The sequence below is a fragment of the Ornithodoros turicata genome, chromosome 3, assembly GCF_037126465.1.
Source record: "Ornithodoros turicata isolate Travis chromosome 3, ASM3712646v1, whole genome shotgun sequence".
Taxonomy (NCBI): Eukaryota; Metazoa; Arthropoda; class Arachnida; order Ixodida; family Argasidae; genus Ornithodoros; species Ornithodoros turicata.
Genome location: NC_088203.1, coordinates 24945501 through 24971287, shown reverse-complemented (window position 1 = coordinate 24971287; position 25787 = coordinate 24945501). Strand labels below are relative to the sequence as shown.

Below are 25787 nucleotides of genomic sequence, written 5' to 3'. Positions count from 1 at the left end.
CGTGATCAAACATACAGTCGTCTTTCCTACATGCGACAGTGTCGCTAGGCTAAGCCCTCTTCAAGTGTGATGTCTCACATTTTAGTCGCATTTTCATGCCCCCGGGAATAAAATTTGCTCGCTACATAACAAAGCCATTCACACTAGGTCCACAATATGGCCCCTCTAATTGTGAAACTGCAGTGGCAAATTAACTAATGTGTATAGGTTTTGACGTATAAGACTGTGAAATCACGATGGAGCGCGAATTCTACTTCAGCTCCATTGAGTACAAAGCATAAGATTTCAAACGCCGAGGGAACAAAAGTCTTCACAGGTATACGGATAATGCTTTTTCAGTAAAATTCCTTGTACATGGATCTCACAGGATCCAGTATGGCACCAGTGAAAAGTGTTGACGTTTTCCGCCAAAATGTTAATTACGCCAATACGTTTCTTATGCATTGCGTCTATGGGTGCAATGCAGGCGAAGCACGCTTTACGTTTGTGTCCGCGAATCCTTTTGCATGTCCTGAAAACCCTCCCTGGTATCACACTCATAAGGAGGCCAAAGATTACATTACAGGCTACCCGTTGAGCCATGATTGTTCTTGTGTGAAGCTCCGCGCTTCTACCAAAGATGAATAATTTGCAACGAGGTCTTAGCGTCACGTACGCGATTAATTTATGTTCTCGAGTAAAGGAACTTCTTACACCCGCATATTTCTCACCTTCTGCTTTTCGCATACCCTATGCTCTCCACCGATTTAAACGCGCCATTGAACCCAGCACTTCTTGCACTGAGGAACGAAATTTTCTTTCCCCGACGAAACCCTCATTTAGACAAAGAAGCCGTAATTGGAACACAGAAAAACTAATTACCACCACGCGCTCCCAATCGCGCTTCCTCCGTACGGTATTCTTTTCATCCGACCTCTTTTTTTTTTTTTGGCTCTGTACCTTTTCTTTCCCAGAACTTTTGTTCGTTCCTTTAATGCATGCGTCCTTTCTGAAACGCCCTGAATGCAGCCGACACGAAACTTCGAAACAAACACAACGTCCTCACTCTCTTTCTTTTTAACACGAAATCCTAGCAGAGAAAGAAGGAAGGAAGGTACGACAGAAGAGCTGTGACCCCTCTTTTCCCTAAAAATCACACTCCCCTTTAGTCCCTGCTTGTTCTTCTCCTTCCTTTTTTTTCCCGGAGTATGTCTGCTCTGCATCTCTTCCTTGCATGTTCCGGGACATTCAGCTGGAGCACAGCTGCGAGACTGTTTTTGAACTTGCACTAAGAACTGTACTGCGCGTGCGCGCAGCAGTTGTGTGTGTGGCAGAGCCCGCTAGAGGCAGATCGATCGCCTCAAGTGCCCGGCGTTGGTGGTAGGCAGTTGACGCCGCGTTTTATGCTGTTGGACGTCCGGGTTTGAGACAGTCTGTCGTCGTGCCGTGGATAAAGCAGGACCTGCTCCCCTTCCCTTGGAGCTTCCTGATGCCATGTGACTTCAGGTGAGGCCATGCTTTGACTTTGCACGGGGTGTAAGGTGACGCGTCCGATAAGTCCTGCTGACGCTGCGGTAGCTTTTGAGGGTGATTGAAGGTGGTGTCGTTCGATTGTTGTTCGTGGTAGCGATGGGGGTGATGTGAGAGACGGAAAGATTATGATGAGTGTACGGTTTTCAGGTGTTTTGTAAATGACTTGAGGCCGCAGCAACTGTACAGCCTCAATGCAAGCATTCACTAGCGTCCATTTGGAAGGTTAGGCGTGGTGCGTGGTTATCAAAACTTCGCGTTGTAATGCGCTCGTATGACGTATACGATGAGGTATTCCCAGTGACCCAAGAGGATAAGTAGCGTTCCTGCAGAGCGTGCTAAAGCGGCTGTTTGTTCAAATGTACGCCATGAGTTCGTGTAACGTGCGTTTGGTATGGACATTCCCTCTTGCAGTGGCTCTCCACAATGGCACTTAGGTTCTACTTTGTACATACAGCCAAGCTTCCGTTGTCGGCTGTTAAATCGCGTGCGTGCCAATGGAGGCGTTGAAACAAATGCGCGGTCTTGGTGCACATTAAGATGTGCAGTGTTTTCCGTGACAGTTAAATCAATGTTGCAAAAAATTAACTGATTTTAAGATATCTTTCGGGGTCAAACACCAGTGATGGGCAAAGTACTAGGAAAAGTGCTTCAAGTATCAAGTTTTCATGACACACCAATTTAGCTGTTTACGGAGACTAATACACGTTCAAAAGCAGCCTCTTGGACAAACCACACACGGACGCTATATGCTTGAACAAGCAAAACGGAAGAGCACGTTGAGGTGTGCGAATTCATCGACTCCGGCAGGAATGCGAACTGGCTAAAATATAGGCTGAGGTGTAGTGCTGTGAAGACCACAATGAACCCTGCGGTAGCGGACCGGGTGCGTTGCTGGCTGTCATGCAACGAGCTTGCGGGACTCACAGAAGGATAATTCAAGCACTTCAACCGAAAGTACAGCAAAGTGTTCTTCAAGTAAAGTAGAAAGTAGTATTCCCCAGAATAACTTGAAGCAAAGTAAAAGTACCCCTAAAAGTACTTTAAGTTCTACTTAAGTGTCGAGTACTTCAAGTACTGCCCACATCAAAGTACGTGTCACACGTACCACAGTACGTGCCAAACACGTCGACTTTGCGCATTTGTTGTTCCACGCGTCGTAGTGCAGTTTTACAAATATCTATGCACCAATGAATCTGGCTGTGTCCAGTTCTTGTGCACCACTTTCAGCCCGAGTAAACCGTGCAGCACGAATAAATCACCTCATTTATAGACGATCTATGTGACATTGAATATTTGTCGTTTATCAATTCGTGAGTCGTCTGCCATTCGTTCATTCTCTTTAATACGAAACCCCTTGCAGGGCCGCGCGCTACGAGTGTCTGCACATGCTTCAACGTAAACGTACATTCCTTCGTTCTCATACCCGTAAGATACGTCTTACACAACGCATCGCCAGCGAGAAACTAAACCAATGAAACGCAATACGCAGCTGGCCCAGAAATTGGAACACGAGTTTCCACTCGAGAATATTTTCGTGATCGTTCTTATAGAAGCTGCTTTATGCGTTCCACTCAAGCGTGAAGAATCATTGCGTGCCCCACTCGAGTCGTGGAAATCGATTTGAAGGAGACGCACGAGGACACGTTCTCTCTTTTATGCATTCCAATGAGCAATGCAGCGCTTAGGAAACAGCGCCGAGCTCCTCGTTTTGTGCTGTGTATGTGTTCCTAGGCAGGGGCACGGCATCGTGCACGCAGTGAGCATTAGGTAAATAAGTGGGACTCGTTGTTTTCGTAATTTAGTGTTGGGGTGCCGCTCTTTGCGTACGTTATCGTAACGATGTGTAAAGCGGTAGTGAGTTCTCGAAAGCGCGCAACGAAAACGATACGATAAGGCGAGCTAACAAATACAAGTTCAGATAATAATGAGATGAGAAAACGCTTCACAAAAACTAGTGCTGGCGGTGTAGTGCATGCTATCCGGGCAACTCTTTACGCAGACACCGACCTTGTTTTGACCCTCAACTAATCGCTACGTTGAAGATTTCAAACCAGCCTAAAACGTGTCCACATACAAATATCTTGAAGTTGTGCTGTCCAATGGGGTTCACGTTGAGTTACAGCAAAATCGTGTGAAATTTACGCTTTTTGAAACGTGACTCGTAGTTAGCGTCACCGGCGCCACTAAACGCCTCTCCTGGCAAGTCTATCATTCAAAACCAGTCTTAAAAATGTCTAGAAGACAAGCTCAGACTATGGATAGAAGCGCGAGAAGATGTAGAGCGTGTTGGTCGGTACATTGAAACGTGATCAGGCAACGCGGCGGTGGCAAGGACGGAAGCCATACACGGACAGCGTTACAGTAACGCTGTCCATGTAGGTCCTCTGTCCCTGTCTCCGTCGAGTTGTCTAGTCATGTTTGAAACTCAAATCTGTCCTGAGCAGGGCTTCCCCGCTTGACAACTAAGTATTATTCCACATACCATGGCATCTCAGAATTAAAAATATATTTCGTTACCGGCCTTGCCGATTAGCAAGAACATAACAAGTTTAGTGTGCTTCCGCAAGCATTACTACTATAGCCTTGTTCTTCACATTTTTATCAGTGGCGTTTTCCGCGAGCCCTTTCGTCAACGTCTCTCGTTTTCTCATCCACGCAAAATCCGTCCATGTCCAGGCCTGACAGAAAGATTAATTTGTTCGCCTCATGACCACACACTAAAGACAGAGGGGGGGGGGGGGGGGGGTCGAGGTAGCTTGTCGTTGTTGGCCGAACTCAAGTGGGCATCGTCACGACTATAGCCAAAAAGAGGAAAGTGGGAGAGGGAAGTACACCAACCATTGCCACGAATGATAGGGTTATCCCTTGTGATTAGAAGACAGAGGGAGGCGCACGCCTTTTTATGGCAATTTTGATATATCCAAATTGCCACAAGAACGCGTACGCCCCACTCTCTCTTCGAATCACAAGCGATAACCCTATCATTCGGGGCAACGGTTGGTGTGCAGTGGGCTATGCGGTGAAGTTCTGTTTTTAGAGTGCATATGATAGATTGCAGGTATAACCTTCCACTACAAGACTACATGCACTTTCCCAACCGGGGTGAAGGTAGGGGATATCTAACGTTAAAATACGCGGAGAAGTTGGTTTTCAGTTAAGGGGACCTGCTACCCCACATTCATTTGCTGTGACTGCAGGCGGTAACCACTGAAACGCCTGTATCACAGGGACACTGGTGTTGTCACAGTCAAGAGAGCATCGGTGACAATCACATAGAGTCGCGGTCAACGCAGCAGTCAAATGCGACAAACGCAGCCCGTGTCCGTCAGCACCCGTACTTATAGGCAAAACGTTGAGATGTTGGATTGTTTCACGGCCCCAACAGGGCAGTGATAGGAAGTATTTGGAAGTACTAAGTACTCAACTACTACTTTAAGTACGTTTCTGAGCACTTGTACTTTGCTTAAAGCACATTTCATTTTTTGTGCTTTGAACAGTACTTTAAGTACCTGTCTTGGGTACCTTCCTTTCAAGTAATCAAGCACCCAGTTGGCAATACAAGCGCAAAACCATACCTTTTCGTTCATTTTAATTAGTCAGTTGTAAACTATCCGTGTTTTCTAGCTGGTCAAAATGCTATCTAAAAGCTTTCTAAACATAACAGTTGAAACATAAATACCTCACGTTTTATCCCTAATGTCCAACGTCCCTAGCGTTGAAACGTCCAGCGATACAATCTAAATTTGTACTTAAAAGTACCATGAAAAGGACTTTGTACTTTACTTTAAGTACATTTGTAGTATGGTGCTTTGTGCTGCACTTCAAGTACAACAGGTGCTAGGGACTAGGTAGTTTACTTCCAGTACAATTTTGAGGCACTTTGCCCATCACTACCCAACAGGACATTCGCATATGTCGTTCAAACATTGAATCCTTATTTCAGAGCTCTTACTCTGCATCCCTCTTTTCGTTTCTGCTGTTTAACGTTCTGTTTTTTTGTTTTTTTTGTCTTCTATGCTGTGATGGACTTACTGCCACCTCTAATATATTGATTGCCTATAGTTGAAGCCTTCAAGGTAAATAAACGAAATGAAACCGATGACTCCAGCAACTTCAAATCAATACGCTGGTTCTTATCCATTCGCTTCGGGAACATATGCACGCAAATACGTATGCGCGCTTCTTCAAAGACTCTGCGGAAGAAACCCGAAACCCCTCTGTCATTGTTTCAGCTCTGAAGTAAAGAGCAGTAGAGCACAATGGACTTCAAATGAAAAAAATAAAATAAAAATAAAAAACTACTTAATGTATCGAATGCGAACACAAGATATGCACAAGTTACATCAGCGAGCATTTTTTTGTTCTTGCTACATATAGAATATGGGAACCGGAGCTGTCAGCTAATAGACGAAACACGACAGCTTTTAGGCGGAGAAGTTTCAAGAGAGGCTTTTGCGTCTGTCTACTGACACTATAGGTCGCTAGATTTCCTTGCTGTCACCCAAAAAGCTTTTAGCAGAGAACGCAGTTTTTTTTTTCGCACTTGGAAATGGACAGAAAAGCATCTTTCAGCTGGGACGGTATTTCAGGTTTGTCTTGCTAGAGCAATGTCGTTTTGTCAGCATCGTGCATCGCAATTTTTCGCGGAAATCGTTTCAATAATATCAGTATGCCTGGATCCTTCGTCAGCAAAATATCCATTGTCTTAACTGGTGCATAGACTCTTAAAAATGAACTTCACCGCATAGCACGCTCCTAGCCAACCATCATCTCGAATGATATCGTTATCTGCCCTGATTTGTTGAAAACGGGAGGCGTACGCCATTTTTGTGACAATTATGAACCGCATAAGTGTCACAGAAAAGGCGTACGCCTACCACTTTGAACAAATCACGGCACATAGCGATATCATTCGAGATAAAGGTTGGCTAAGAGCGTGCTATGCGGTGAAGTTCATTTTTAAGAGTGTATATCGTAAAACTATTCATTACACAGCCCGTGCAATGAGATTCACATACACAAAGGACAAATTCAATTGAGTCGATGCAAGGACAATACATCCCTGGACTAATCCCTACCCCCCAGTACCCAATCCACACCTAAGAATCAGAACTGCAGAGGTTGCATCAACATATAAGACAAATACAACACATAAGCCACATCAACGTAACTGCCATCCTTAGACCGTACCAGGGACATTCAGCAAAATTCAGCAACATTGAAAGTGGCAATTCCGCCAATTTATCATCCAAACAAGACAGATGCTGCGCTGTACAGATTCTCTTGGCTAGTGTTTTCAGTAGAACAACACATGTAATTATTTTTGTCTGTTTCTTATCTATTTCTCCTGCGTCGCGGTGCGTTACACTCTTAAAAATGAACTTCACCGCATAGCACGCTCCTAGCCAACCATCATCCCGAATGACAACGTTCTCGCCCCTGATTTGTTGAAAACGGGAGGCGTACACCTTTTTTGTGACACTTATGTTGTTCATAATTGTCACAAAAAAGGCGTACGCCTCCGTTTTCAACAAATCGGGGCGAGAACGTTGTAATCGTAATTTTAAATTACGATTACATACGATTTTGTAATCGTAAAAATCGTGATTTTTTTACAAGGTTCCAAAAACCAAGCGGCAACATAAAAACTTAGCGTATAACATTGCGCATCATATTAATCCGGTTAGGTTAGACATAGATATGAATCATTACAACATGCACGCACTGTCATGCACGCCAAAGTAACGGAGGAAATGGAAAGAAGGGAGAGGGTGCAGGCAAGCTGGTGTAGACTCATCATAAGGGACCGAGAGACACGGAACAAGGAGGACGGACGACAAATTCTCGGACAATTATTCTTGCAGCTCTTGCAGAATTGCAGCTCTTGTTTTGCGTATGATACATGGCGAAGAAGAAACCTAAACACTTAAACATACCTACGCGGCAAGCTCTGACGTCAGAGTACCGAGTGCTACAACCATTCACACTGGTAGTCGTAAGCACGTGGGCGCCGTGGCGCCGTGACGTCATTTCGTTTTCACTACGCTCACCATAATCACCGCCAGCGCCGCAAAGCCTCAGCTGCAATAAAATTGGCGAAAATTGCTGTTAAAATTCGGAAAAGTTGCTGTAGAAACTTTAAACATTGGAATATTGTGTCACAGCGATGCAAATAATCATAATTGGCGTTTATCTTGATTCAGATAAAGTATAGCCCACCCCTTTAATATAGCCGATATGGTTGCGAAGCGAGATAACCGCGAGAGCGCCTCAGTCATGACAGGGGAGCGTGCCATTTCACTTGCTCCCTCCTTTTCAATTCGGATGCAAATGACCCTTTTCCATCCCTATTCGAGATGTTAAATGTACCGCCCGTGATCCGTTCGAAACTAATTTGTTCAGAAGCGGAGAGCAAAGACGTGGGCGTGCGCGGAAGCATTCGCTTAAACTGACTGCAAATATGGATTTCTTAGCGAATAGGCTTTTGAAGGGACGAGTGACCAGATGGACACACGCGCTAGAATTCCATCCACGTATGTACTCGTCCATTTCCTTGGAACCTTATTCACTAAGACACTTACGTATGCTAGCAGGCATTGCGAACCGAACTTTCAATTCGGGTGCCTCTCGTGATTAAAGAAGCATGGAAATCATTTTGAACAAATATTTTTCACCGCTTGATATGGACATACTACCTTCATAAACTGTCGCGCAAAATATTTCCCTCGAAAAGCGCGAATTTCCTGAGAAAATTAGTTTGCAAGGATGCGCTCCGCGGCGACAGTCTTCCCCAAGCCGAGTCTGGCGCGTGGTGACGTCAGGCGGCCGAGCACTTCATTGGCTGCCGGAAGCGTCCGCTCCCCGCCAGAATCGTCTGCTAGATCCGGAATCGTGGCGACTTACCTACTGAGACGCTGTTGCTATTTATTTGCGTTTGACATTCACTTGCGTTCTTACATGATTTGTCTCGTGCGTTTTGCATAAAACAAGACTGCGGGCAGTGTAAAAGGTGTGGCTAGGCCTTTGTGTTGCCGTGACGGCAAGGGTTGAGGTGGATCTATGCGGTTGGTGGTTTCTTTTCCGATTGTGCTGAGGTGTCGTTACTTAGTGAACAGTATTGTGCCTGCGTGGGCAGCATATACATGATACGACTAAATACATTCCTGTCAGTTGGAGATTTATTCTATGTGCCATTCTTGTATGCTGCGTATGACCATTCAAAAAAGAAAACGCATATTTGGCCATGTGTTTTGGGGTTACCCACAGATCGCTAGCAGATGAACTCTACTGACTTTATTTTGGTATCCATGTCGTTGTGCTTGAAGTGTCGCGCTCCTGTTATCAGTAAGATATGGCAAGTGCAATGTTACACAGATATGCATTAATCGGTCCGCTCTTTCGCCTCGGAGATGCCAGTGTCCATGCGGTTCAGAGCCCATAGTGTTGACCACAACACGGAGAAGTCATGATGGTCGACGACCCCTTCAAATAAAAACACTGGTCGCTGTGCCGCGTCTTCATGACTATGCATATGTAACCAAGAAGAAGCACTATATTTCAATCCGAATGTTCGTTCGCACTTAGCAGCATCACTTACCAGCCTCCGGTACATTCGTGTGGCGAAATCGAAGCTGGCGGAGCTTAGGCTCCAACTCCATAAAACGTTTCGTCAAGAAGAGCAGACGTGTCGCCTAAAGGGTGTTCAGTTCATCACCTGTCCTTTCCACGACGTCCGATGAACAACAACAACGCTTCCTGCTCGGTCGACTTGCCAGCGCTGCGACGCCGGAGAAATCGCAAAAAAGAAAGAAAAAGACGGCGCGGCCATATGACGTCAGCGGCTGGCAGCCGAGTGAGGGGGCATTTGTGCCGCGAGATTCAAAGCTCCCTCTCGGGCCAGGATTGCGCGCTACGCTCAAACTTTTTGTGCGAATATGTATCACAGGGCCCAGAATAGTAATTTCTGCTTCTCCCGTCATATTTTATTCCGATCATTTCCATGCTCCTTTAACCTTCCTCTTCTTGATTTTCAACATTTTTCCCGTCTAGACCACCGATTTTTGAAAAGTTGGGTCATGGAACTGTCACAGTTTGATGAAGTCGTTTGGTGCTTATTCTAGGTAGCAGACCTTTTTTTTTGTCGATGCAAATACAATGACTCGCAAAACAGTGCCTAGCGCGCACGGGCATCCAGTACCGCTTGCTAATGTCGGAACAAGAATCAAAGGGCAGAGAACGGAAGCATCAAACACTAAAAGTGGTCCTACACTCTTAAAACACACCTTCATCTCATAACTCGCTGAAAGCCGGACACTAAACATAATCATTCTTAATTGGTGATGTGCAAACAAACAAACAAAAAAGAAAAGAAAACGCTGGATGTGCGCATTTCTGTGATAATTGGCGTAACCGCATATAGGCCTGTTCCGACATGTAGCAGTGCGATAGTATAGCTACAAATGAGCGCGCAAAAACAGAGTTCACTGTTATCGCACGGTTCAGTTTGCAAAGCGGCGCTAGCGCTATAATTTAACCGAAGTTCGGTGGCCGTTTCCGGTCTCTCCCATCGCGGCGCCTCCGGAGTTTGACAGCATGCGAACGAACAAGTTCCATGAACTGACTGAACGAAAAATTACCGAACATTTTGGATAACAGACTCGCCGCTTCCAATACGGTGGCCATGCCGTGAAATGCGGAAGCAAAACAACTACACGACTTCCGCGACGTCATCGCTGAAGGGCCTTCTCCTTGGCCACACGAATGTAGTGCTAGTATTAGCGCTGGAAGAGTTGACACAAGCTCAACTCCGGCAAGCACTGATTTTTAGCGATTTGGGACACTGCGAGGAGGAAAATATCGCGCTATTTTCTAGCGCTGTATAGCAAATCGCTATATCATCGGAGCAGGCCTTAAGCGTAACAAAAGGGTGTGCGCCTCCCATTTTTAGCGGAGAACGACGTCATCCGGAGTGATAGTTGGTTAGGGCCAGCTCTCACTTGGTGACGCCCGACGCGACGTCGTGAGCTGGCGGCGGAAGTAGACGCGCATTTCCGGCGTTGGGAGAGGAGTGACGTCGAGACAAAAAAAAAAAAAATTGCCATGCCGGTCTTTTTCACGACGTCTGCGAGAGATGGCGAGAAGGATACAATGTCGACCAATAAGATGACAGAGAAAGGCCACGCCTCTTGGATGACGGAATGGCACTGTGGTGGGAACAAGAAAATCATGCGCCTTGACGGGGTGGCGGAAATGTTCGTCTTACTTCCGCCGCCCGTTCACGACGTAGCGTCGGGCGTCGCCAAGTGAAAATTGGCCTTTAGGTCCGTTTTTTTTTTTTCGTTGCGTTCCGACCTTTCCGTTAGAACGGTAACATTTCCTTGGTTTGTTGAAAACGAGAGTTGCACACCGTTTTGTGACGGTTATGCGCTTTCCATAGGCGTTTTTAAAGAATTCCCTGTTAGCGCTGCGAATCAACTCTGGCTTTGAGCGGCGTACAGACGTGGACAGATGTAGGGGCGAACGAGTGGGCCGGGCACAGGGGGGTTGATATTCGTCCTGGACCGACTCCAAAGTCGTTCTGCATCGTAGGGTACATCGTCTTCACGACAGTTCAGTGGTTAGCATACTGACGCCAAGCTTGCGAATTGGAATTCTCACTGCATCACAATGGATGGAATCTTTTCGCACTCATTTTTGTAGATCAGGGAAGGAACGCCCGAACGAAGGAAAGGAACGCCCACTGGCATCTGGGTTCCCGCATGACCTGTTCTTATTCATGGTTCTGTTCCTATTGCATGACAATAAAGTAGAGATGGGGCGAACCCAGAATTTTTCGAACCCGAATCCGAATCCGAATGCAAGGAAGGTTCTGCGAATCCACAAATCTTACGAATCTCGAATCTTTCTAATGCTTTCTTCAAAAAAGAGTTTAAAAGCCATGGAAAAACTCTTTCACTGAAAAGTGTTTTGAAGCAGAATTCGATATCTTTGTTAATGAAAAAGAAATTAAATAATAGCTCACTTTCAGGAGAAAGCACACCCGTATAGTTCTTCCTAAATGTAATTTATTGAACATGTGGTTCATCGACTACACGAAATACATAAATAATCGAGTCCACACTACTTGCATAAAACGAAGTAAGAATCAAAGCAAAACAGTGTTACTTTTGAGCTTGCAATATCGGACCTTTACGTTGTGGTTTTGGCGCGCCCCGGGGGCCGCCCGTCGCGCACGCCTTCGGCGGACTCCGGATGCACCAGTTTTAAAAGAAAAAAAAAAAAAAAGAATCCGTGTCGAGGATTCGGTTGGCACATCCCTACAATAAAGTGAGCAAACTCGTGTGGAAGGTTTTGAGGTAACGTGTCCTGCAGATGTGATCAATGCCGACCTAAAGTGCACGCGATATGTTATGCCATGTGCGTATGTACCCGATCCTTATGTCGTACAATACACGCCCTTTTCGCGGCTTCCGGTTCGGTGCCGAAACGACATCCGGTTTTACAGCAAACACGCTCTGCGCCAACCACTGTGCCGATTGATACATCTTGCGCTTTCCCGATTTGTTGAAAACGGGAGGCGTACGCCTCAAAGCGAAAGATATAATTCTGCATTGTGGCTGGTTCCGAGCGTCCTTAGTCGCGGAAGGACCTGAAGTCCTCGTGGCACCGGAAGTTGTGGCCGGGCTTATTTATGTTTACACGAGAATGTCATGTATAAGACCAACTTAATTAGATGAACTTCGTACATAGATGTGAACCTGGCACGATGCGCATGCGCACAATCAGCGCGCTCGCAACAAGCTAACTTTGATCTCACCCTTTTATTTTTGTCGTCAACAACAAATCAACGTTAACCTATTCCACATTGCAATAATATAATACAACTAACAAGGCCATCCTTGCAGTACCTACTACTGCTGCTCTCTTAAAAATGATCTTCACCGCATAGCACGCACCTATCCAGCCGTCATCCCGAGTTAGTTGTGATACTATTTATAAATCCCGCAAAAATTGCGTGCCTCCTCCCCCCCCCCCCTCCGTTTTCATCAGGTGAGGGGATCGAACGTCGGGCATTCGGTATGATGATTGGCCAGGAGCGTGCTGTGCGGTGAAGCTCAGTTTGTAGATTGTAGCCACTGCAACAGACCCTAATTGAGCTGCTGAACCGTGTACGATATCCGTGTACGATTGCAGGGATAGGATCTTTGGTTGGAGCCAACACTCCCCACTCTTAAAACAGAACTTCACCGTATAGTACGCTCAAGGCGACCCAATGTACAGAATGATCGCCTTTGTCGCTCTTGATTTATGAAAAGTGCGGGGCGTACGCCTGTTTATTCACGCAACTGCATAGATGTCACTAAAGGGCGTACGCCTCCCTTTTTCAACCAATAGGGGCGGCGAACGATGCCACCCGTGACGGTGATTGGCTAGGATTCTGTTACGCGCGGTGAATTACTGTTTTCCTGGGAGGTACCCGGGTTCGAATCCCGGTGCCGGCTGTGCTGTCTGGGGTTTTTCCTGGGTTTTCCTCAGACGCTTTCAGACATATGTCGGCACAGTTCCCTTAGAAGTCGGCCCAGGACGCACATTCCCCCAGGGCGTCAGTCGTGACGTTGCCCACATACGTGAGGCCGACAACGGCAAGCCCTTTCACCACCACTGTTTTCCTGCAACCCCGTCCTTTTCCTCCAAGAAACGGACCTCGTGCAATGACCCCTGTGGTACAACTCTCATCCTCAGTGCACTTCCATGTCATCAGCACCGTTCATCCTTTAACTCTCATCTTCCCCTCTCACGTTCCTTTTTTGGCTATAGTGGTGACGATGCCCACTCGTGTGTAGAAAGCAATGGCAAGCTATTTCGGCACCCCCCAAGCCCTTGTTTTCCTGTTTCTTTTCCACCACCCCTTTTTTTTTTGCTAAAGTCGTGACGGATGCCCACTGCTGCGTGGCCAACAACGGCAAGCCGATTAGACATGACTCCCCAACCCCCCACTCCCTTTCCTGGTTTCCTCAGACGCCTTAAGACATAGGCCGACACAGTTCCCTATGAAATCCGTCCAGGACGCTTGGTCCACCACTGCTCTAGTCGTGACTGAAAGAGTGTATGTGGGCGGGGTAGTTGGTGCTGATTCGTAGTAAAAATATGTCCGCGTTCCTCTGCTGCATATTTACTATGATAGTCGTAACGTTCCCAGCCGGAGCGTGGCCGCGACATTCGGCGAGCATTTCCACCGCCACCGCCTGTTTTAAGGGTGGTCATTATCCAAGCTTTCGTATTATCCAACTTGTTGAAATGCAGTCGTCCTGCCTTCTTTCTGTGTCCGCGTTCCTGTGCTGCATATTTCCTATGACAGTCGTGACGTTGCCCGCCTGCGGGAAGCAGTTCCACTGCCATCACCTGTTTTAAGGGTGCTCATTATCCAAGCTTTCGCATTATCCAACTTGTTGAAATGCAGTCGTCCTGCCTTCATTCTGTGTCCGCGTTCCTGTGCTGCATATTTCCAATGACAGTCGTGACGTTGCCCGCCTGCGGGAAGCAGTTCCACTGCCATCACCTGTTTTAAGGGTGCTCATTATCCAAGCTTTCGCATTATCCAACTTGTTGAAATGCAGTCGTCCTGCCTTCTTTCTGTGTCCGCGTTCCTGTGCTGCATATTTCCTATGACAGTCGTGACGTTGCCCGCCTGCGGGAAGCAGTTCCACTGCCATCACCTGTTTTAAGGGTGCTCATTATCCAAGCTTTCGCATTATCCAACTTGTTGAAATGCAGTCGTCCTGCCTTCTTTCTGTGTCCGCGTTCCTGTGCTGCATATTTCCTATGACAGTCGTGACGTTGCCCGCCTGCGGGAAGCAGTTCCACTGCCATCACCTGTTTTAAGGGTGCTCATTATCCAAGCTTTCGCATTATCCAACTTGTTGAAATGCAGTCGTCCTGCCTTCATTCTGTGTCCGCGTTCCTGTGCTGAATATTTCCTATGACAGTCGTGACGTTGCACGCCTGCGGGAAGCAGTTCCACTGCCATCACCTGTTTTAAGGGTGCTCATTATCCAAGCTTTCGCATTATCCAACTTGTTGAAATGCAGTCGTCCTGCCTTCTTTCTGTGTCCGCGTTCCTGTGCTGCATATTTCCTATGACAGTCGTGACGTTGCCCGCCTGCGGGAAGCAGTTCCACTGCCATCACCTGTTTTAAGGGTGCTCATTATCCAAGCTTTCGCATTATCCAACTTGTTGAAATGCAGTCGTCCTGCCTTCTTTCTGTGTCCGCGTTCCTGTGCTGCATATTTCCTATGACAGTCGTGACGTTGCCCGCCTGCGGGAAGCAGTTCCACTGCCATCACCTGTTTTAAGGGTGCTCATTATCCAAGCTTTCGCATTATCCAACTTGTTGAAATGCAGTCGTCCTGCCTTCATTCTGTGTCCGCGTTCCTGTGCTGCATATTTCCAATGACAGTCGTGACGTTGCCCGCCTGCGGGAAGCAGTTCCACTGCCATCACCTGTTTTAAGGGTGCTCATTATCCAAGCTTTCGCATTATCCAACTTGTTGAAATGCAGTCGTCCTGCCTTCTTTCTGTGTCCGCGTTCCTGTGCTGCATATTTCCTATGACAGTCGTGACGTTGCCCGCCTGCGGGAAGCAGTTCCACTGCCATCACCTGTTTTAAGGGTGCTCATTATCCAAGCTTTCGCATTATCCAACTTGTTGAAATGCAGTCGTCCTGCCTTCTTTCTGTGTCCGCGTTCCTGTGCTGCATATTTCCTATGACAGTCGTGACGTTGCCCGCCTGCGGGAAGCAGTTCCACTGCCATCACCTGTTTTAAGGGTGCTCATTATCCAAGCTTTCGCATTATCCAACTTGTTGAAATGCAGTCGTCCTGCCTTCATTCTGTGTCCGCGTTCCTGTGCTGCATATTTCCTATGACAGTCGTGACGTTGCACGCCTGCGGGAAGCAGTTCCACTGCCATCACCTGTTTTAAGGGTGCTCATTATCCAAGCTTTCGCATTATCCAGCTTGTTGAAATGCAGTCGTCCTGCCTTCTTTCTGTGTCCGCGTTCCTGTGCTGCATATTTCCTATGACAGTCGTGACGTTGCCCGCCTGCGGGAAGCAGTTCCACTGCCATCACCTGTTTTAAGGGTGCTCATTATCCAAGCTTTCGCATTATCCAACTTGTTGAAATGCAGTCGTCCTGCCTTCTTTCTGTGTCCGCGTTCCTGTGCTGCATATTTCCTATGACAGTCGTGACGTTGCCCGCCTGCGGGAAGCAGTTCCACTGCCATCACCTGTTTTAAGGGTGCTCATTATCCAAGCTTTCGCATTATCCAACTTGTTGAAATGCAGTCGTCCTGCCTTCATTCTGTGTCCGCGTTCCTGTGCTGCATATTTCCAATGACAGTCGTGACGTTGCCCGCCTGCGGGAAGCAGTTCCACTGCCATCACCTGTTTTAAGGGTGCTCATTATCCAAGCTTTCGCATTATCCAACTTGTTGAAATGCAGTCGTCCTGCCTTCTTTCTGTGTCCGCGTTCCTGTGCTGCATATTTCCTATGACAGTCGTGACGTTGCACGCCTGCGGGAAGCAGTTCCACTGCCATCACCTGTTTTAAGGGTGCTCATTATCCAAGCTTTCGCATTATCCAACTTGTTGAAATGCAGTCGTCCTGCCTTCTTTCTGTGTCCGCGTTCCTGTGCTGCATATTTCCTATGACAGTCGTGACGTTGCCCGCCTGCGGGAAGCAGTTCCACTGCCATCACCTGTTTTAAGGGTGCTCATTATCCAAGCTTTCGCATTATCCAACTTGTTGAAATGCAGTCGTCCTGCCTTCTTTCTGTGTCCGCGTTCCTGTGCTGCATATTTCCTATGACAGTCGTGACGTTGCCCGCCTGCGGGAAGCAGTTCCACTGCCATCACCTGTTTTAAGGGTGCTCATTATCCAAGCTTTCGCAATATCCAACTTGTTGAAATGCAGTCGTCCTGCCTTCATTCTGTGTCCGCGTTCCTGTGCTGCATATTTCCAATGACAGTCGTGACGTTGCCCGCCTGCGGGAAGCAGTTCCACTGCCATCACCTGTTTTAAGGGTGCTCATTATCCAAGCTTTCGCATTATCCAACTTGTTGAAATGCAGTCGTCCTGCCTTCTTTCTGTGTCCGCGTTCCTGTGCTGCATATTTCCTATGACAGTCGTGACGTTGCCCGCCTGCGGGAAGCAGTTCCACTGCCATCACCTGTTTTAAGGGTGCTCATTATCCAAGCTTTCGCATTATCCAACTTGTTGAAATGCAGTCGTCCTGCCTTCTTTCTGTGTCCGCGTTCCTGTGCTGCATATTTCCTATGACAGTCGTGACGTTGCCCGCCTGCGGGAAGCAGTTCCACTGCCATCACCTGTTTTAAGGGTGCTCATTATCCAAGCTTTCGCATTATCCAACTTGTTGAAATGCAGTCGTCCTGCCTTCATTCTGTGTCCGCGTTCCTGTGCTGCATATTTCCAATGACAGTCGTGACGTTGCCCGCCTGCGGGAAGCAGTTCCACTGCCATCACCTGTTTTAAGGGTGCTCATTATCCAAGCTTTCGCATTATCCAACTTGTTGAAATGCAGTCGTCCTGCCTTCTTTCTGTGTCCGCGTTCCTGTGCTGCATATTTCCTATGACAGTCGTGACGTTGCCCGCCTGCGGGAAGCAGTTCCACTGCCATCACCTGTTTTAAGAGTGCTCATTATCCAAGCTTTCGCATTATCCAACTTGTTGAAATGCAGTCGTCCTGCCTTCATTCTGTGTCCGCGTTCCTGTGCTGCATATTTCCAATGACAGTCGTGACGTTGCCCGCCTGCGGGAAGCAGTTCCACTGCCATCACCTGTTTTAAGGGTGCTCATTATCCAAGCTTTCGCATTATCCAACTTGTTGAAATGCAGTCGTCCTGCCTTCTTTCTGTGTCCGCGTTCCTGTGCTGCATATTTCCTATGACAGTCGTGACGTTGCCCGCCTGCGGGAAGCAGTTCCACTGCCATCACCTGTTTTAAGGGTGCTCATTATCCAAGCTTTCGCATTATCCAACTTGTTGAAATGCAGTCGTCCTGCCTTCATTCTGTGTCCGCGTTCCTGTGCTGCATATTTCCAATGACAGTCGTGACGTTGCCCGCCTGCGGGAAGCAGTTCTACTGCCATCACCTGCTTTAAGGGTGCTCATTATCCAAGTTTTCGCATTATCCAACTTGCTGAAACGCATCGGTGCTCCCGATTGCTAATGACTGCGTCTTCATTTTGGTTCCAAACTGCGACAGAACTGCGTAATTTCGCGCTATTTCTGCGCTATACCGCGCTACCCGCCAGACGGGCAAATATTGCGGCAACCTCAGCGCTAACAATGATCCTCTCACTAACAACGGCCAGACATGCTAAACAAAGTTTTAGGAGAGCTGCGAGGGCTTCGAGGAAATCAAACGCGCAGAGGCGGCAAGAGGATGATGAAGAGCATTCGCGACGAACCGATCACAATGCAAACAAACGACGACAGTCGAACGACACACATAGAGTTCAGGAGTAATGAGAAACACAACGCATGGTCGGGGGGACGCAGAATGCAGGAACAATTCGTATGCTGTCGCTCCTTGACATAGGTATGCCGGGATTGCTCTCGACCATCATTAGCGAATGGGAGTTGGGATGCCAAAGGGAAACTTACTTCGATTTTTCACCAGGTAATGAAGAACTAAAAAAAGAAACACACAAAATATCGGTCGCCCAGCAAATGACCCGCGATAATGAATTCGCAGGTTGCTGCAGAAAAAAAAGGAAAAAGTAACGCATTCACCAAGTGGCGCACTAATTAAGTTTCATCGGCTGAAGTTTATGCCGAAGTGATTGTTCAATCTCCTAACGACTGTGTTTTTGGCGTTTCCCTATATGACTGTTGTTGAAGACTGATGAGGGTAGCCGGCGAACAGAGTTAGTGATTCCCACGGGGTGGAGGAACGTGTTTGCAGTTCCAGCGTTGTCTGCATTGCATTACTTTGTGTGTAGAACTTTCATCGCGAATGTACTTGTCAGTCTGGAAATTTAGGGCAGGTACCAAGGCACAGTTTTCAAGCTTTACGTAGCACGTCTATTAAGACTTCTGCAACGTCGCCGTGGTAAAATATGTTACGCTGTACTATATATACAGGGTGTTTGGTTTAACGTGTCCAGAAATTATATTTAAAGCGAGCGATAAAAGAAAAGCAAATGGTACTTTTCTGCTACTTCAGTAACAAACAGGTGCTGCTTCACTAGTAGCACTTGTTTCTTAGTTAGGTAGCTGAAAAGTAGCGCTCGTTCCTCTTTTATCGCTCGCTTTAAATAAAATTTCTGGACACGTAAGAGCAAACACTCAGTATATATAAGGATATATGCACATTATGCATAAATATGTATAACCTGGTTATGATAACTACCATTTTATTATTGCACCCTTTAATAGACCTGCAGGTCATCGACTAAAGAAATAATACGTGAACGGTTGCAATTCGTTCCATTCGTTGATGTATCATCCTATTCATTATTCACCCTGTGTACGCAAACATACTGTGCCGCAGTCTTGACATACATTGCGTATTTAGCACACGAACGTTGCTGTCGACCAAGCTGCACTCTAAAACACGCGCGCACACCGACCCGCACACACACAAACACACGCAAAGAGGAAAGCACTTAAAAAAAAACAAAAAAAAACAATGGAAACAAAACCGCTCTTCCACGGGCGAAAAGTGTTCGTGCCGTCTGATGTTTTTTGTGGTCTCCCATTTTTTGAATATCCTAATCCCGCTTTGCCAGCCGAGTATTACGTTTGCGTTGTTTGCGTTTCTCAGCCATTTTTTCTTAATGGCTTACGAGGTGCTACCCTCTATACAGCTGCATCCCAAATCTCGGATCCTGTGTTCTCCACAAAACTTCAAATTCACCCCGCTTACAGCGTCACCGCGCGGACAAAGCTTAATTAGTTCAACAACAGCGACGAGCTTCGGGGTCTGCTCTGCACACTGTTTCCCTCACCATCCCCTATCCTTCCTCTCCGATGGACACGAGTTACGCTGCTTTCATGCCGGCACTGGCCACAACGAGGCGCTAATGGACAACCAGACGCGTACCGTTCCCAAGCCGGTGATTAACTCTGCAAATGCCGTCGTCTGCGTTTGCGAATGCGGCCTGCATTCGAAAGCTGCCATGCGTTCATAGAGCGTGGCGACTCCTCGCGCTCCGCTAAAGGGAGTTATGTGTGGGTTGCTGAGGTAATGATACGTTGTTATCTCGGATGATAGAGAACGCCAGCAAAGTATTATGAGATTGGGTGCAGTGGTTCGCGTAGATAAGTCGACTCGCTTTATAGTCGGTGGCCACATATATGGGTTTCAGTTAGTACGAACTCGTCACGTGTTTCATTAAATGTAATTAAAGCAGAAATGCATTTATATGTCATAATCGCTAATCAATAGCTCCTCATAATTTGAGGACGCTTGACTGTATCTGCTAAGGTGCACTGCTCATCTAGCGTACTTCGTTATGCGGTTGTAAGGCACAATCAGAAATCCATGGAAAATACTATATGGACATGTTGTTATTATTTCGCTTATTCCAATTCCTGAACTAATGAGAACGCGGCGCCGCGTTCACGTGACGGTACGATCACGTACGATCACGCGAGATCACCAAGTACAGCGCTGGGACAAGCGCTGCAAGTGCGAACCCCACAGTGGAAATACAGCGCTGTTTTGCAGTGCTGTGGAGCGAAGCGCTGTATGTCGGAACGGGCCTTTAAGACCAACTCCATGGAGCGCTCTTTCTCGCTCAGATTCGACGGAAGGAAGATTCAATTCGACCTCAACTCAAACAAAATACTGTCGTCACTTTGTCACCCGTCACCGTTGGGCCGACTCCTTCAATTTACCGGATATACCGACCTCCGTCAAGCTCTCAGCTGGAACACGAGTGTTCTGACGTAGAACTACATCTTTATTCGCTTTATACGCATGAGGTGTGATGGCCGGTGAGGCAGCGTCGCGAAATAGAAATAATTTAAAACGCTCATAATTTCAGAACTATCTAAGGTCGCAGCCGAGCGAGGTAACAGATAAAATATTCACAGATATTGCGGGCGTCAAGGGCACTGGTGCGTAATTACACTGGTGCCAAGCTAGAATCTAGTTTTTTGACATAGGCTCCATCACTGTTTGTGGAAATAAATATCAAATTCAAAATTTAGTTCAATTGAGGGCCCAACAATTACCGCGCGTAGCACACGTACCGTATACCACAGCACAACAAATGAGGCCTCAAACGATACGTCTCGACGAACTGTAAACACACGTGTGTATATATCTTGCATAAAAATATTTGACGTTTGAAGGTTGTACAGGAAATAACTTGACGATGATGCAATTGAGGACTCTCAGTTCTCAGAAGTTAGTCTTTGTACGAATACCGTAATTTAATCTTCGGACGGGTCTTGCAACAAAGTCAAGAGTGATATGAAATCCTGGACGGTTCGACTATTTAGGCACGAGCGGAACCTCATTACGTATAAGGGGTCGTGAAAGGCTCGACATGTCCTCTAAGCTCTAAAACATTATCGCAAAACCTTAGGCGTCATTCATCCTTGTACTAGCGCCGCACAAAAGGTGTCTTTTGAGGAAGATTTGCATTGTAACTAATGTCTCCGTAGGGAAGATAGTTTCCAACCTGCTGCCGTTCAGAAGAATAGACAAGGCTCGGAGCACGCGATAAAGAATCTCATTGTTCGCTGGTGTACCCCCCATCGCCGCATGCTTCTTGAGCATTTTTTTCCCCCAAAACGGAACCATTATCATGAGGTGGAACGTCGAAGAGAATGCTTCCGATCTTAATTTCCTCCTGGCGTTATTTATTCAGGGAACGAATAGGACCAGTTAAGTTCTGGGCAGGCAGCTACTGACAGTTTCTATAGGAAAGTTGCTGAGCCACATACTACAGCAGAGAGCGATGGTAGGAAGGAATGCTTCGAAGGCATTGCTCTGCGAAGAACTGGGCGACTGCGACGACTAAGCGCATTCTTTGGGCGGTGTGTTCTTTGCTGTGCTCTGTCTGCACCGCATGCCCTTGCGCATTATGCTTCCGCTTAGTTTTTTGTCGCTTGCAATAATATCCTTCATTCAAGCCCGAGCTCTCAAGAAAACACGATTTTGTTATCCAAATGGAAAGGATGACAACAACAGATAGTGTAAGTGGGTTTTGAGAACTTCGCTAGTCATAACGAAGCCACAGCATGGCTTACGGGCTAGAGGCTTATAACTAAGTAGGGTTCTGGGCTTCCAGGGTTATCAAAAAACTCAGTTCTGTGTGTTCCAGTGACCAGCTACAAAGACCCGGAGCAACAAAAGCAATGACCTGATATGGCTGTTTGACGGAGCTCGTTTCTTTTTGTGTCGAGACTGCCTCGTATCGCGTTTTAGCAGCCCCAGAGACGGTGAAGGTTGGCTGTGGACACAAGACAGCACATCTAGCGCCCGGATTCGAACCAAAGAAACTCCGGTGTTAGTTTTCGTCTGTCTCTCCTAGCAAGACCAGCGGGTTCCTGGCAGCGCGTGAGCACCGTAGCATTGTATTGCCACTCATTAGAAAAGCACGCGCTCGGCAACGATGCTGCGGTGCACACGCGCTGCCAGTAACCCGTCCCTGGACGATGGTGACGACGTCGACGACGATGATGTCAGTAAAGAAAAATATGGAGACCTTTACTTGCTGAAGATTTGCGTCTTTGTACTTCTCGTCAAAATCCCTTCGATTCATGAAAAGTATAGTAACATGTAACTGGAAAAGAGGTACACGTTCGTACAAGTTCGAACGAAACCTCAAAATAACCTAGCAAGCGAACTGTAGCGTAGTAAACTGGGACACTCATAGAATAGAGGCCGCATAGTCCAATAGCAGTCTCAGCCATAACTTGTGATTACACGATTAGGGAACACACAGTACAAGAACGGCACGGATAGAAGCCACTACTTGCCGGAAAAAGAAAATTAGCAAGATCTTGCTAATTTTCTTTTCCCTTATACACTTAACTGGCTTTGCACTGGGCTTTCAGAGGTGTCTTAGGACACCCTGACGGGAGGCATCACGTGCCACGTGACCTTCTGCCGCCATCCGCTCAAACGTTGCCTGCCTGCGTACTGCTGATGATGGTCCAACAAGGCCGAAACAGCTGTCCAGTACTGGAATGGCGACGTTTGACTTACAAACATGTGCTATACGTGCAGCCAAAGAGCTCTTGCTAATTTTCTTTTCCCTTATGCACTTGACAGGCTTTGCACTGGGCTTTCAGAGGTGTCTTAGGACACCCTGACGGGAGGCATCACGTGCCACGTGACCTTCTGACGCCATCCGCTCAAACGTTGCCTGCCTGCGTACTGCTAATGATGGCCCAACAAGGCCGAAACAGCTGTCCAGTACTGGCATGGCGACGTTTGACTTACAAACACATATATATATATATATATATAATGAAAAAAATAGCCGGAGCTCTTTGGCTGCACGTATAGCATATGTTTGTAACTCAAACGTCGCCATGCCAGTACTGGACAGCTGTTTCGGCCTTGTTGGGCAGCAGTACGCAGGCAGGCAACGTTTGAGTGGATGGCGTCAGAAGGTCACATGTTTGTAACTCAAACGTCGCCATGCCAGTACTGGACAGCTGTGACCTTCTGACGCCATCCACTCAAACGTTGCCTGCCTGCGTACTGCTGATGAAGGCCCAACAAGGCCGAAACAGCTGTCCAGTACTGGCATGGCGACGTTTGTGTTACAAACATATATATATATATGCCCGAAGGGAGGTATGCCGATATCCCACAGTTAAGAATCTACAGGTTCAAAATCCCAGACGTCCAAAATCCCAAATCGTCACAGTCTAAAGCTGGCACCCCCTCGAATGCGCGCGGGGACCTCGTAGTCAACAGACTTGAACTAACCTTGGTCACATTGCTGCACTATAAGCGTATCTCGTAACCATATAGTAAGCAAACATCGCTTCGTTTTGGGTTGCTCCAGCGCGTCCGCCCTGCTCGGTGTAACCGTCGCTAAAATTTTTTTTTAATTCGCTCAAACGGCTTCGACGAACATCAAAAAAGAAATAAATAAATAAACGCGGGAAGCTGCTGGTGGCGGTGGTGGCGTGGTATTTCCGAGCGATCTGCCTGCCTGGCGGCATGTTGCTCGACGGGATCGTGTTTCCTGGGTCGACTTCACGGGGAACTGTGTCGACATTTGTCTTAAAGCACATGAGGAAAACCCAGAGAAAACACCCAGATAGCACAGCCGGCGCCGAAATTCGAACCCGGGTCACTTCCCGGTCTTGACGTGGAATGCGATCACCGTAGCCACTAATCCATGGGTCGCAGACCACTGGTAAGCCACGGGTAAGCTGGCACGTTGCTAAGTGATATCCTACTTTGAAACATAGTCACCTGTGGATTTTTTTAGATCTTCGATTTTTAACGCTGAGATATCATGGCATACCCAACTTTTGCGTTAGATAAGCCAACTAATTCCGTGCTGATGCACATGGTGCTCGGAAAGATAAATTGCTAAACTGATTCCCGTAGCTTCTTTAATCTCCCTGGATGCACCGAACTTCACAATCCTCGAAAAAGGAAACACGTCCGCATTCTTCGACACATTATTTTACAGTGAAGGGGACATTGCCTGACAGATGCCTTTGGTGCTCACCTAGCCTTATGTTTACGTCTCAGCGCACCCGCACGTTGCGGTCCAATTCTTTCAATTTTGCAGCGTCCTATCTTCGCCGCACCAATAGTTCCTCTGAGCAGATACCGAATCACTCACTTCCAGTGCCCGAACACATTCGTATATCCAGGCCTCCCTCACACTCCAGCGGAATATCAGAAGAAGATCAATGTCAACATTGAAACCCAGTTCCGATATCATCTCCCCATCCGTCTTTGCACAACAAACCGTGCAAGCACAAATGTAAGTCTTCACAATCTGCAAATCGATGCAAGCCAGCACCTTATTCACTCGCCGACCGCTTCTTCTTCTCGGCATCTCTGCCATATATCGACCGCCTAACGGAGACTTTTACTTCCGAACCTCTAGCAAACAGAGTAGCCGTGTGGCTCGTTTCGAAATAACGCTTTTGATATATCCAATTGCCCCACGTATAACTTTAGTGTGTCTTGCCCATCATGGGAGAGTGGATGGCTTCTGAGAAATTGGTGTGCTGGGTCATTTTGAAGTTAATGGCGGTTTCGGTTTCACCACGTCGATTGGGTTTTCTTTGGGCCAATCAGGTTGGTCGGCATGATTTGATCGTCGACACGTTTTTTTAAGAGTGGCGCTCGGGACGAGTTTCTTTTTTCTATTTCTTTTTTCGTCTTCTTCTTTGTACTGTTGTAGAGGTCGAGATATTGCGGAGTTGTGGCTGAACAAACGTGATTGCGGTACGGGTTTTATGACTGGTTTATGCTATGATTACGTACTCTACGCGCTATTTCATGTGATTACTCCGACGTGCAATTCGGAGCAGACGATACGTGACCTCACGGTGCCATCGAGGGAGGAGGAGGAAGAAGGGGAGGGGGACAACACTGTTTACCATTTATGCTTACATTTATGTTTATGTTCCTTTGCAGTACGTGACTTGCTTGTCTCATTCAGCTAAAAATTTGTTACCAACATGTAACAAGAGGGCAGGTTATTGAGAAATAACACAACAGAAATTGTGACTTAGATTTTTTTTAATGCCTTCGGAGTAATTCAAGTATATATTTAGGGTTCTTCGTTTTCGGGCTTTATTAGTCTTGAATTTGGGAAATTCCAAGTGTAAAAATCGCACTATTTTATCAAAGTAATTCGGTGGGAGAACAACGGGAGATTCCGGGTGAAATGAAAACCGCAAATCAAGCTGCCAATATGGCTGCACTTTAGAAATAAACTTTTTGGTTGTACCTCGATTGTAGCACACTGAGCTCGACAGAGTGCAAAAGATGGGACTCTCCATATTCACGAGTATTTCACCCTGAACTGTGTACATAGAAATCGCTTGAGTCCGAACCAAATCATTATTCAACCGAGAACTCTCCGGCCTCTGAACGTGGCGCGCAGCTGAGAGAACCTTCTTTCGACTCCACAGCTGCCGCAAGGTGAGCACAAGAAACTTTGTGCAAATGTGGCGATAATGTCGGAATCCACACATCCGAAACTGCACGAAAAGCACACTTCGGTGCTTAATAAGGATTAAGGTTGACGAT

At 47.0% G+C, this 25787-nt stretch overlaps 1 protein-coding gene across 1 annotated transcript in view; it reads left to right on the top strand.

The window, feature by feature from the left end:
- Positions 1 to 1372: 1372 nt before the first annotated feature.
- LOC135390066 (leucine-rich repeat neuronal protein 1-like) overlaps positions 1373 to 25787 on the top strand; it is a 174340-nt gene continuing 149925 nt past the window's right edge. Inside the window, exon 1 of the mRNA XM_064620076.1 lies at positions 1373 to 1485. The gene's annotated coding sequence lies outside the window, so the exon portion shown is untranslated. The remainder of the gene's footprint in view (positions 1486 to 25787) is intronic.